Source organism: Lissotriton vulgaris, chromosome 8, assembly GCF_964263255.1.
Source record: "Lissotriton vulgaris chromosome 8, aLisVul1.2, whole genome shotgun sequence".
Taxonomy (NCBI): Eukaryota; Metazoa; Chordata; class Amphibia; order Caudata; family Salamandridae; genus Lissotriton; species Lissotriton vulgaris.
Window position 1 is genome coordinate 1,375,225,315 of NC_141696.1, and position 12,023 is coordinate 1,375,237,337.

At 50.1% G+C, this 12,023-nt stretch overlaps 1 long non-coding RNA gene across 1 annotated transcript in view; it reads right to left on the reverse strand.

Annotated features, from left to right (window-relative positions):
• Positions 1-548: 548 nt before the first annotated feature.
• Positions 549-12,023, reverse strand: part of LOC147698769 (uncharacterized) — a 102,617-nt gene continuing 91,142 nt past the window's right edge. Inside the window, exon 3 of the long non-coding RNA XR_015299225.1 lies at positions 549-1,176. This is a non-coding gene — a long non-coding RNA (uncharacterized LOC147698769). The remainder of the gene's footprint in view (positions 1,177-12,023) is intronic.

Here is a 12,023-nt window from a genome sequence, read left to right on the forward strand (position 1 = left end):
CAATGCATTACCCCATATATTTTTCTTTCACCCCATATTTTTGCTGAAGTCGTTTCTGTTGGAATTAGGACACTCTGCTCTTTACCCCTGCTAACCAGTGCTACAGTGCTTGTGCTCTTTCTCTGAAACATGTTAAAAGTGGCCTACACCTAATTGGCACATTTATTTTACTTTTATGCCCTAGGAAATGGCACTGCATGTGCCTAGGGCCTGTACCTTTAATGATACTAGTAGGAAGCATCACCCCTTGGGCTACCCACTAAAGTAGATTGCAAAACATGTCTGAGGCCTGCTATTGCAGCCTGTAGTGGAGTTCTAAACTGTCATTTCAACTTGTTGAGATAAACATTGAGCAGGCCTAAACATTCCTTTTAAATACTTACAAGTCACACAAGGTAAGCCCTAATGGCTTGAGGGAGCCAGTTTTCATGTTTTAGGTCTGCTCTGGAACCCCAGGTCGATGGCTCTTCATATCAGCATGAAAGCATGGAGGGGAGAGAACCCGTTAGCCAGTTAGTCATTGCAGTTACGATTTATTATGACTCCAACAAATCACAGAGTGAAGAAAAGTTGAACATACAGGCACCTCAAGGAGAAGGTGTAGAAATACATTGGAATTAATACAAAGCCAAATCTACAGATGAAGTTAAGGTGGAGCAAAATGCACAGGATAATCAGTTCAAGAACCAAGATGCTAAATATGACAGCACAGATATCCAGGTTTCCCTATATTGGCAGTTTGTGGGTTTAAAGCATTAGGCTGTCCCTGCACAACAACTAGCGTAACATCCCCACCTAGCATTTCCCAAGGGAAGATCATTTAAGGGTTAGACTGTGCAGTCTTTCTAAGAAGTCTCTTCACGTTAGATGGGTCAAGTAGCATAAAGCTACAGAGCTCATTCTAAGATGCTCTCTCTCTCAAGGCAAGACAGAAGTCCCTGGACACTTTCCCTAACTTCGATATATTAATACCAAAGGTGCTATCCCAAGATGCATTGCATCATCACACCATCCAGTCAAGCCACCTCCATGTAGGTGATTTTCCATTAGGCAGCAATGCTCCCAGGCCTTGGCGAGATGACCTTCATTCCCAAGCTTACTCGAATGAGAAAGTACAACAGTTCTTCATTATCAGTTTCAACATTTAATGTCTCTTTTTCTCCTGAAGCCTGACTCCTAAAACAAAGACATTATTCTAGTTAACAAAGATGAATTATCCACCTGCAACAGAAACGTGAGAAAGAAAAAAATCCAACATGTGCGTGAAATTCACTATTAAATCTAATGCGAGAGTTTCCAGAGGAAAATACAATAAGAAATGGCACAATGACCTCATAAAATTACACATATAAAATGAACAATATTTACTAAGCACATCTCAATTATAATGTTACATAAGCACATCAAATACGTGAATAATAATCAGCAGCATGTATGAATTCTGCATGTTAATGTTTTCAACTAAACACATCTAATTGCAATGTTACCTTCTTCATGTTTCTATTGAAAATATCCCTAATACTTCACCTTTCACATTATTACAGTTCACATTCTAATGTCCTAAGTTAATACAATAAAGGAGTATATGTGGGTGCTGATTACCCATGATTATGATGCACTCCTACAAATAAAAGAGCAAAATTAGCACTACATCAGGCTCATAGGGCAGGATGCATGGTATTTCAAAGTAGGATCTGGGTACTTAAGGTTTACATGCCCTGGCAGGGAAAACCTTCTAACGTTTTTTTGACAGCTGCAAGTCTACATCTCACATAGACGAACACTGGGTTACCTTATTACAATTCAATGTGAAATCTTCAAACTGAGACCAGATAGAGAAATTATATTTAAACTCAAATGAATTGGAATTTAATAACATCTTTAATGGTAATGTCAGCTTTTAAGTTACTATTGTAAAAATGCCACTTTCAGAAAGTTGCTGCTGCAGCAAATGATGGATGGAAGCCTGAATGAATCAAACATTCACCCGCAGTCAAGAGATTTGGGTTAAATCCATCGTTCTTTTGCTCTCTATGCTACCCCAGTACGGACCCAGCCATATGCAAATCAGTCTTGATCCTGCACCTCATGGGAACAGTCCAGCCCAAACTGCCAAGCCGTGCTCTCCCTGGACCGGAAACAAGCATCCTGGGGCCGGTTTCGGGGGTTTACCCATCATCAGCCAGGCTAGCTTGAATCCAGTGGCACAGTGACTGGGTCCAAAATAGGGGGCGTAGTGAGCAAAAGAACAATGGATTTAGCCCAGATCTCTTGACTTGGGATGAATGTTGTATTTACTCAGCATTCTGTCCATCATTTGGTGCTGTAGCACTTTTCACCCTCAGTGAGAGGGGTATGCCCAGATGTGTGACTCTTGCTCGCTATGCCACTGGATTCAAGCTAACCTGGCTGATGAGGGGTGAAACCCCCGAAACCGGTCCCAGGATGCTTGCTTCCGGTCCAGTAAGGACCCAGCTTGGCAGTTTGGGCTGGACTGCTCCCATGAGGAGCAGTGTGATGACTGGTTTGCATATGGCCGAGTCCAAACTGGGCACAGAAAATACAAAGACAGTGTTAAACAGTCACACAGCAAATCCATGCGAGTCTGAAGGGCTCCCCTCAAAATTAGTAGGTATTGAAGCTCTAACTAACTAACTAAGAGGGTCGATGCACAAGATTGTGTCTGTCTGAGTATTTGTAAGACCTCATGAATCTTCATAAGACTTAGTCCAAAGCCTATAAATACAAACTTGTGCAAGACAGGATCCCAAGTAAAAACGTAATAGGTTTATTCAAAAATGTAATTGTTACAAAAAAAAAACAAAAAAACAATTACTTAACTAGAAATCCTCCAATTAAAAAAGTCCAAATCGGGGAGTGTGGCCAAGATGGCGACCTAAACGGCAGCAGAACCCACAGGCTCCCTGTGCCAAATCCCCCCGAGGCCTAACAAAAGCTTCATTCCCCCTCCCGGTAATTTGTACGGGCGGCGGGAGTGCTGGTGACTCACCAGGGTCACCGTGGGAGCTGTACCGTAGCCGTGGGAGCAGTGGAGAGGGACCCCTGTGTGCTGCTGCTGACCGCCATGTAATGGCGTCCTGGAGGAGCGAATCGGATCAGGGGTGAGCGGCAAGAGCCTGGACGCTCATCGGGGGTCCCAAAGTCTACAGATTTCACTGTAAAGGGTCGCTGCTCTTCATGCCCAGTTTGGCGGAGAGGTCTTACCTCAGACAATGGAGTTTGCGGTGATCCGAGGCCCGAGGTGGGGGTGTTGAGGCGCCCAGGTGGCCGAGAGTGAAGCAGATCCGGCGGCGTGGAAATTGAGCCCGGGGATGCAGGCCCAGCTAAAACGAGCGCGGTGAGCGGCTGCGGGAGTGGTCCAGCGCCGCCCCCCCAGGGCTTCTGCTGAGAGATTGCCTCGCTCCTCGCACCCGCGGATTGAGGCTGCCTCCTGGGGGGTGACTAGGGCTGCGGCCAGGGGCTGTCAAGCCCTGGACTCACGGTGGCACGGGCGGCGCGATCTTAGGCGACAGCAGACCCATAAGCTCCCAGTGTCTGGTCCCTCCCGGGGCCTGCCTACAGCTTCGTGACCCTCCCAGGAGACGGTAAGGGAGGTGGGTGCGCCTGTGCCTCACCGGGTCCGCAGTGAGCGCAGCACCGGAACCGCGGGAACAATTATGAGAGCCCCCTGCAGTCCGCCTTGTTGTGGCACCGTGTTGGTGCGATCCTCGTCGGAGGTGGGCCGCTTGAGCTTGGACGCCTGCCGGGGGACCGGGGACCTGCGGATACACCGGCAGCGCTGCTGACCTTTCTTGCCGAATTGGTGGGGAAGACTTTGCCTAGCTTGTGGCGGTCTGGTGGCCGAGGAGTGCATGTGGCGGCCCCGCGCTGCCAAGTGTGGAGTTGGCCCAGAGGCGCAGAAATCGAGCCCTGGGATACGGGCCTAGTGGCAACAGGAGCGGCGAGTGGCCGGGGGGCTGGTCCAGCGCCCCCTTCCCGGGTCCACTACTACTGATGACGGATCGCAGCGCCTGGCACGGTCGCTGGTGGCCTCCAGAGGTGAGATCGGGGCGGTGACTGAGAGCGATTGAGCCCCACCTGCACAGTTGCGCCGGCGACGCCATTTAGGATGACCTGGCGGTTTGGATGGGGCGGCAGCGTCCTCCCACACGAGCACGGCTAGCGGGGTCCCCGAACACCCGTGGAGGTGAGCGGCAGGAGGCGCACCAGGCCCCCAGGGAGATGAGGGGGAGACAAGGGAGAGCAGTGGTGGCACCGGGCTTTGTAGCTGGGAGCAGTTCGCATGGTGGCCTGTGTATTCGGAGGAGCGGCAGGGCAGGTGATTTATTGGACTCTGGACCTTGTTGGTTTGTTGGACTGTGGGGTACGAGCCCGAGCACCCGTGGCTGATCCACTGCAGGGTCTGCGGTGGTGTTGCGTAATACACTTTTGACGGACTGGGACACTATTACGGAATAGCCTGGGGGACCCCGGAGAGTTAGCAGGCAAGGGTCCAGACAGCGACTTCAGCCGCAAAGAAGGCCTATTCGCCTTAACAAGGTAATTGGAACAGACCGCCAGCGGAGGAAGTGGCGGAGCACGGAGAGCCGTGTGTGGCCCCCACGAGACAGCACAGGGGCAAGGCTTGCCCTGAGATTCGACGGAGCAAAGTCAGACGGTGAAGCATGGCTGGAGCGAGAAAGAAGGGGGAGCGCACACTCACCGTAATGCTGGGCAAAGGTCAGCCCAAGGGGGACAAGGGGGCCTCTTCCCCGAAGGTGGCACAGCCGCACAATGTATTGGGGGACGGCGCGGTGCCGATCACAACATCTTTTCTGGAGATTTTGTTCAACTTCCTGCGGGAAGATTTTCGGACACTAAAACAAGAGATAGCTGGAGAGGTGCGGGAGCTGTGTCGCGATGTTGACGGCCTGGGAGAGAGAGTGGCGGCAGTCGAGGAGGCGGACCAAGCAAGGTCTGAAGAAGTGGAACAGCTTCAACAAGAGATCATCAAACTGAGGGATCAGCAAGTCGACTTACAAGGCCATGCAGAGGATCTAGAAAACAGATGCCGACGAAATAACATTCGGGTCCATGGCGTACCACTCCAGGAAGAAGGGACGGGCATAACAGACTACTTACAGGGCTTATTCCAGGACATTATTGGAGAAAAGGCCGACTTTGACATCAGGATTGACAGAGCACACAGAGTGGGCCTGGCTCGTAGGGCGCCGGCGCCTCCCCCTGATGTCCTAGCCTTTCTCCCAGCCTTCCCATGAAAAGAGCGGATCTTGCGGGAGGCACAGCGGAAACAGCCCATCCAATACCTGGGAAAGCCGGTGGCTTTATTTTAGGACCTATCAGCTATCACTCTTCAGAAACGAAAGGCATTTAAAGTGGCAACGGACGTCCTGTGCGACAAGGGGGTCCCCTATTCCTGGGGGCACCTCTTTCGACTCATCTTCAAATTAAGCGGTACCCTTCAGCAGCTGCGTTCACTCCAGGAGACCTGCACCCTGCTGGGAATTGCACAGACGGAGGAGCCCCCTCATCGGAGTCGTCTCAACAACTTGCCCGAGTGGGCTGGCAGTGGATTCGGCGCAGGCGTTCTCCAAACAAAGACTTGAAGCCCAGCTCACACACTATTTCTCAGGAGAGGGCCCTTGCTATCCAAGAGGTTGCCAAAGACACATCGCCGCCGGAGAACAAAAATTGAGAACGGGAGGGTTCTTTCACATTAATGCGTGGGTGGTGCCGGGGGGAGGCGGGCGGGGGGCAGAAGAGGTCGCCACAACTGCCCATTCCACTAATAAACTTCACCGTGGGCATGTGGCACGGACATCAGGTCTGGGACGATGATCAACGGTTTGTGTGTTGGGGGTTTCCAGTTGGGGTTAGGGAGGGGGGCTGGGGCGTTGGGCAGGGCTAGGGAAGGGGGAGGGGCCGTTGACGGCAGGGGGAGACAGTTGGGGCAGGGAGAAGGGGGTCGGGGTGGGGGGGGCAGCAACCAGTGTGTCAATCGGGAGGGGCTCTTGTCAGGACATCTGGTGGCGACTGGGGACTTCGGGATTGCGCTGTCTTACCACACTCCTGGAATGGATCCTACCGTGAAGATAGTTACTCTTAACGTGAAGGGACTTAAAAACACCATAAAGCGTAGAGCTATTCTGTCCTACCTCGAAAATTTTGGGGCTTCCATCTGTTTTATTCAGGAAACACACTTGCTGTCTAAGGACTGGCATAGGATGAGATCCTGTGCCTTCCCTCACCAATACTACTCCTCTAACATGGATAAGAAAGGGGGGGGGGGGTTGCCATACTGGTAGCTCGACATTTCCGGGGCTTGGTGGGGGACAAAGTGGCAGAGATCAGGTGCAGACTGCTAGCACATACTTTCACGGTGGGGGGCGTGTCCTTGGTTGTGGGGTCTCTATACGCTCCTAATACGGGTCAGGAATCCTTTCTTAAGGGTGCAGTGTTGGATGTCCTCCTGATGCAGGATAAGCATATTCTCATTGGTGGGGACCTCAATCTTGGTATGGATGTGGATCAGGATATATCAGGTCACCGATTTGGCACGACAGGGGCACTGTCACCTAAGGGGAGGGCTTGGCGGAGCCGGAGAGGGTTTCTGGATGCTTGGCGAGAGGCCCACCCCAAGAGTACACAATATACATTCTACTCACACTACAAGTTGGCCAGGTTAGATCACCTTCTTTGCTATTCGGAACTCTACCCGTTGGTGGACGAGGTGGAAATCGGCCCTGCCGCACTTTCGGATCACGATGCTGTGACACTCTCCCTGTCTGTCCCTGACACATGCGCAACTAGGGGCAAATGGAGGTTACGAGAATCCCTACTTCACAGGGCAGGGGTACATCAACAGCTTAGTAAATGTTTCTCCAATTACCTCTCAACCAATGATCAGCCCGACACACCCCTCCCTGCACTCTGGGGGACTCTGAAGGCAGTCTTGCGGGTGGAGCTGATAGCGCTTTCCGCCGCAGAAAATAAGGAGCGAGCGGATCAAAGGGAATTGCTCGCGGCCAAGGTCACGGAGCTTGAACGGGTTCATAGTCGCACAGGTGCCCCTAGGTTCTGGCGCCAATTGAAAGCTGCTAGGGCACACCTTGCGGGCCTGGACCTGGACCGTGCGGAATTAGTGGCCTTGCGGCTTAAGCACTCCTATTACGTGGGGGGGTGGGTGACAGTGGAGACCGACAATTTGATTACTGACTCATTTAGGGAGTATTACGCGTCCCTTTATAGCAGGGATCTGACTGTTGATAGGGCGGCGAGGCCTACCTTAGCCAAGCGGCAACCACAGCCCTCAATTCCTCGGGGCAGAAGCACTGGATGCGCCTATCGGGATCGAGGAGATCATTGGAGCGATCTCTAGAATTAAAACGCTGAAATCCCCGGGACCCGACGGTTTCTCTGCTGGTTTTCATAAATCATTCTGCCCGCTCATAGCGCCCATTTTAACTCACCTCTTTAATTCATTTCGGGGACCGGGCTCCATCTCGCCGGACATGCTAGCAGCAGATATTATTGTGCTGCCCAAACCGGGGAAAGATGTGACCCAATGTTCCACGTACAGACCTATCTACCTACTCAACCTGGATCTAAAGCTATTCACGGGGTTCTGGCTTACAGACTGGGCCAGAGTCTGCCCGGCATCATAGAGCCCGATCAATCTGGCTTGTCCCCGAACCGTCAGTGTAGTGACAACACCAAACGCCTAATGCACCTCATTGACAAGCCCATTATAACAAGCTGAATGCTATGCTCCTGTCGGTCGACGCCAAGAAGGCATTCAACATGGTGGACTGGGGGTTCTTAGACAAGGTGCTGGCACACTTTGGCACCGGGTATCACTGTAGGGCCTGGGTCGCGAGTGGCCATGCTGCGCCGAGGACATCGATCCGAGTGAACAGCACGCAATCACACCCATTTGACATTCAGAGAGGAAAGAGACAGGGATGCCCTTTATCCCCCCTCCTCTTTGCGCTTTACATAGAGCCTCTTGCCCAGAGGATCCGGGATAACCCAGACATCAAGGGGGTCTCCTTCGTTGGGGAGTGCCAGACGCTTAGTCTGTACACGGACGATATTCTGGCTGCACTGGAGTCACCTGGAGGCCTTTGATGCAGTGTCAGGCTATAAAATTAATACGGGAAAGTCCATGCTTCTTCCCCTTGGGCGCAATGTCTCTAAGCTGACGACCGTGCCCCCTGAATACAAAGCCCTCCGAATTTGCCCAGAAATCCCATATTTGGGAATTATCCTCCCCCTGTCCACGGAGCAGACGGTCTCTCTGAACTAGTCGGGCGTCACCTCTCAAGTCCAGGGTGATTTGTGTCGATGGCAGCAATACCCGCCTTCTTTATTAGGCCGCATCGCAGCAATCAAAATGTCCGTACTGCCTAAAATCCTATATGTCTTCCAGACCATCCCCGTTAGCCCACCCCTCGGTACTCTCAGGAAGCTTCAGGACTCCATTCAGCATTTCAATGGGAGGGGAAGCGGCCGCGGATACGCAGTGATCTGTCTCACGGCACTTCGGATGAGGGAGGGCTGGGGATTCCCAACCTTCTACAATACTTTCAAGCAGCTCAACTCAGATACTTGGTTGAGTGGAGCCGGACGGAATCTGAAAAGAGATGGCTCTTTCAAGACCCGGCTATGGCGCAGACTGCTCTTTGGAGGGTTCCCTTCCTGAAACGCGCGGACAGGCCGACATATCTTAAAAGGGCTCCTATCACTCGCACCGTAATGAAGGTTTGGGGTGCAGTCGCTTGTCAGAGGGGGCTTACTTCGTTTCCCTCCCCTATGACACCATTGTTTGACAACCCAGACTTTGAAACTGGGTTGGACAGGCAGGCTTTCTCTCAATGGCGTTCCTCCCCGTGCCAATCGGCAGGCCACTTATTCGACCTCAAGGAGTTTATGCAGCTCTCAGACCACAGGCAGTTCTATGACCTCCACGACCCGAGCAGATACCAATATTTTCAGCTTAGACACTGGCTGTTGCACCCGGAGGTGCACCCATTGGTTAGCAGGAAACTGTGGGCTAACGTGAAATGGCTAGTCACTAAAGAATCGGATCACAAAATGATCTCAGAGCTCTACTGCATGTTTCATCCGCCGCTCCCCACATCGAGGTCAGCGTATCAGAGGCAATGGGAGGCTAAGTTGGGCAGGGACCTTTCAGATCAAGAGTGGCAGGCCATATACTACAGGGCGAATCACACTGCCAGGAACGTTGCGAGTAAGGTAGCAGCAATCAAAGTTGCCTACTATTGGTATTTAATGCCAGTCCGATTGCATAGAGGTAACCCTTCTCGGAAGCCCACTTGCTGGAGGGGTTGCGACGAGGAAGGTTCACTGACTCACCTGCTGTGGGGGTGCCGGGATGTTGGGGGTTTCTGGACAGAGGTCCTTAATGAAATCGACACACACTTAGAGACCGTGATCCCTAGGTTCCCAGCATACACACTCCTGGGCTTACCTAACAAACTCACTTTCCTTCAGAAATCAACCCGGAGGAAGCAGATGGGTTTAGCACTATGAGCGGCAGTGCAACACATCCTATCGCTCTGGGGTACACAGACCCAGGGTGGCTCCAAAGGTTGTGGTACATAGCCGTCATGGAGCGTACACATGCGTCCCTTACCCACTCTCTGTCCACCATTGCTACTACATGGCAGCCTCTACTTGCAATCCTGTCGACGGAATTTAATGAAGTCACATGCCCAAAGTCTCTCCGCCTCCTGCGACTTTCCGACTCTCCACACTTAGAAGACACAGCTGGGACGTGGGCGTCCTTACGTCACGGATTGCACAACGCACTTTGGGACTATCTCAGACACACAGGTTCTGGGAGGGGTGGAAGGGGGTTTATGGAGTTGATGGTTTCTTAGTTCTTACCGTAAAACTGAGTTTCTGATTGGCGAATTCAACTGGAACACTTGCCCAGTCAGGCACCCCGGGACATTTACTACGCAGACGGTCTGCATCACTGATTCATGATGTGGCTAGGAGGGCAGATGGGGGGCCCGGGGACGCCTATGCAGGGAGACAGCATTGCATAATTCCTGTATGATGTATTTCTCATTGTCTGAAACTCAATAAAACAAATTTAACAAAAAAAAGTCCAAATCATATTCCACAAGAGGAGTAACATGGTCTACCTCTAAAGAAAGGAGACTAAGCATAAGCCAAATAGACAGACTAACATACCAATCAATATTCAAGTAAATAAAGATACTTCTAGAGTCACCTACTTCCTACTGCATCTCTTGGTTAGGCTATGCATAAATAATTAAGGAAATTCATTTACAATTTTATGTAACACAGCAATACAATGTTTTGTTAAGCTAATGAATGACACACACAGACCATCGTCAGGACACCTTGAAAAGTTACAGAAAGAAGGAATATCCTGCACATCGCTTCCTTGAGGGGAAGATACATGTTACATTACAGAAACCACTGTTGAACCTTCTTTTTTGACGATTTGGAAGTGGAAAAAGACACAAGCATGCAGAGAGGGAGAGAATGACTTGGTTGCAAAACAAAAGTGCACTATTATTCTGCACATATGAATAGCTGTCAATGTAATCTAAATGAGGCCTAGTCATGCTACCTGAACCACGTTTAAATATTATAGCATTTTTCCATAATTCTTGATTTTGTCAACATCTTTTATAAGGCCTTCAGTTCATCATATGCTTTCACTTTCATCTCATTAAGCATAATTTCCTCCTGCCTTTGAATTGTGGATTTATTCTTTCTCCTATATTTATAACCTTAGCATTTAATGCAAATGGCTTCTAAAACCATAAAAATTTCATTATAGATAGCAATTATAAGTATTATTAATATTATTATTATTATTATTATTATTTTCATTAGTAAGTCTTTACCAATCCACCAAACAGTGTACTAATGTTCTCCCACACACTAAGTGCCTGACTACAAGTTTATCGGTCCCGCAGTGGGCCACCAGTGCAGTGCCCAGTTGCAAGAACGCCAAACCTGTAGTCTGACCGCCCTACAGATTAAGGGAATAATCTTGGCGGGCGGTCCCACAGCGGTGCCTTTCTAAGGCTCATAGGAGAGCATTAGAAAGGCAGAGCCGTAGGCACGCCACATCCTGTTCTTGCACAAACAGAAATGCACAATGTTGTGCATTTCTTTTGGTGCAGAAACAGGGGCTGCAAACATTCAGGTGGGCACACCATGTCCCCCCACTGCATGCACCCCCATGCACAGAGGCACCTACGTTGCCTTACTACTATCCTTTCCATAACTGGACTCACCGCCGCGGAAAGGGTCGCAGTGAGGCGACTGATAATATGCTCAGCAGTGCTGTAGTAGCACTGCCAACATATTGCGGCCGGTACCTGGCCAAGGATCCCGGTGGCCAGTTCCGTGGACCACCAAACTCATAATCAGGCCGTAATTTTTCCCATAAAATGAATCTTATTGCTCGAATGAGAATTTACCTTGATAACAATCCACAACACAGCAATGTAAACAGTGATTTTTTCACACTGTCTTACATCTCTTTTTAACCTGCGTCCTGGTGAATATCAATAAAAAAAAAATTCTTTTTCTTTTGCCTCGACCATCATTTTAACATCACTTACTTCACCTTTTTTGTTTGCACTGCATTTTTTCAGCACCACTCTGTGGCATGGACACTTCCATTATATGAACCAGAAGTGTGTGTAGTCTGGCCAATTCATCTGGGCTCGGACTCACCATCCTGGTTCTAGACGTCCTACATGACGAGGCTCCGCCAAGTGGGTGGGCTGATAGGATATCTATCATATACTTGTGTCATGTGACCACTTGGTCTGGTTTAGTGCAATCCAAAAGTGTGGTTTTCTAAATAGGACCGTACAGGCTCGGCTCTTTTGGTTCACAGACCCTCCAACTCTTCTTGTTCTTTGTAGCTTGATTAGGGGTATTTGAGTTTGGATGGTCTATAAATATAGTTCCCTTGACCCTCCTAA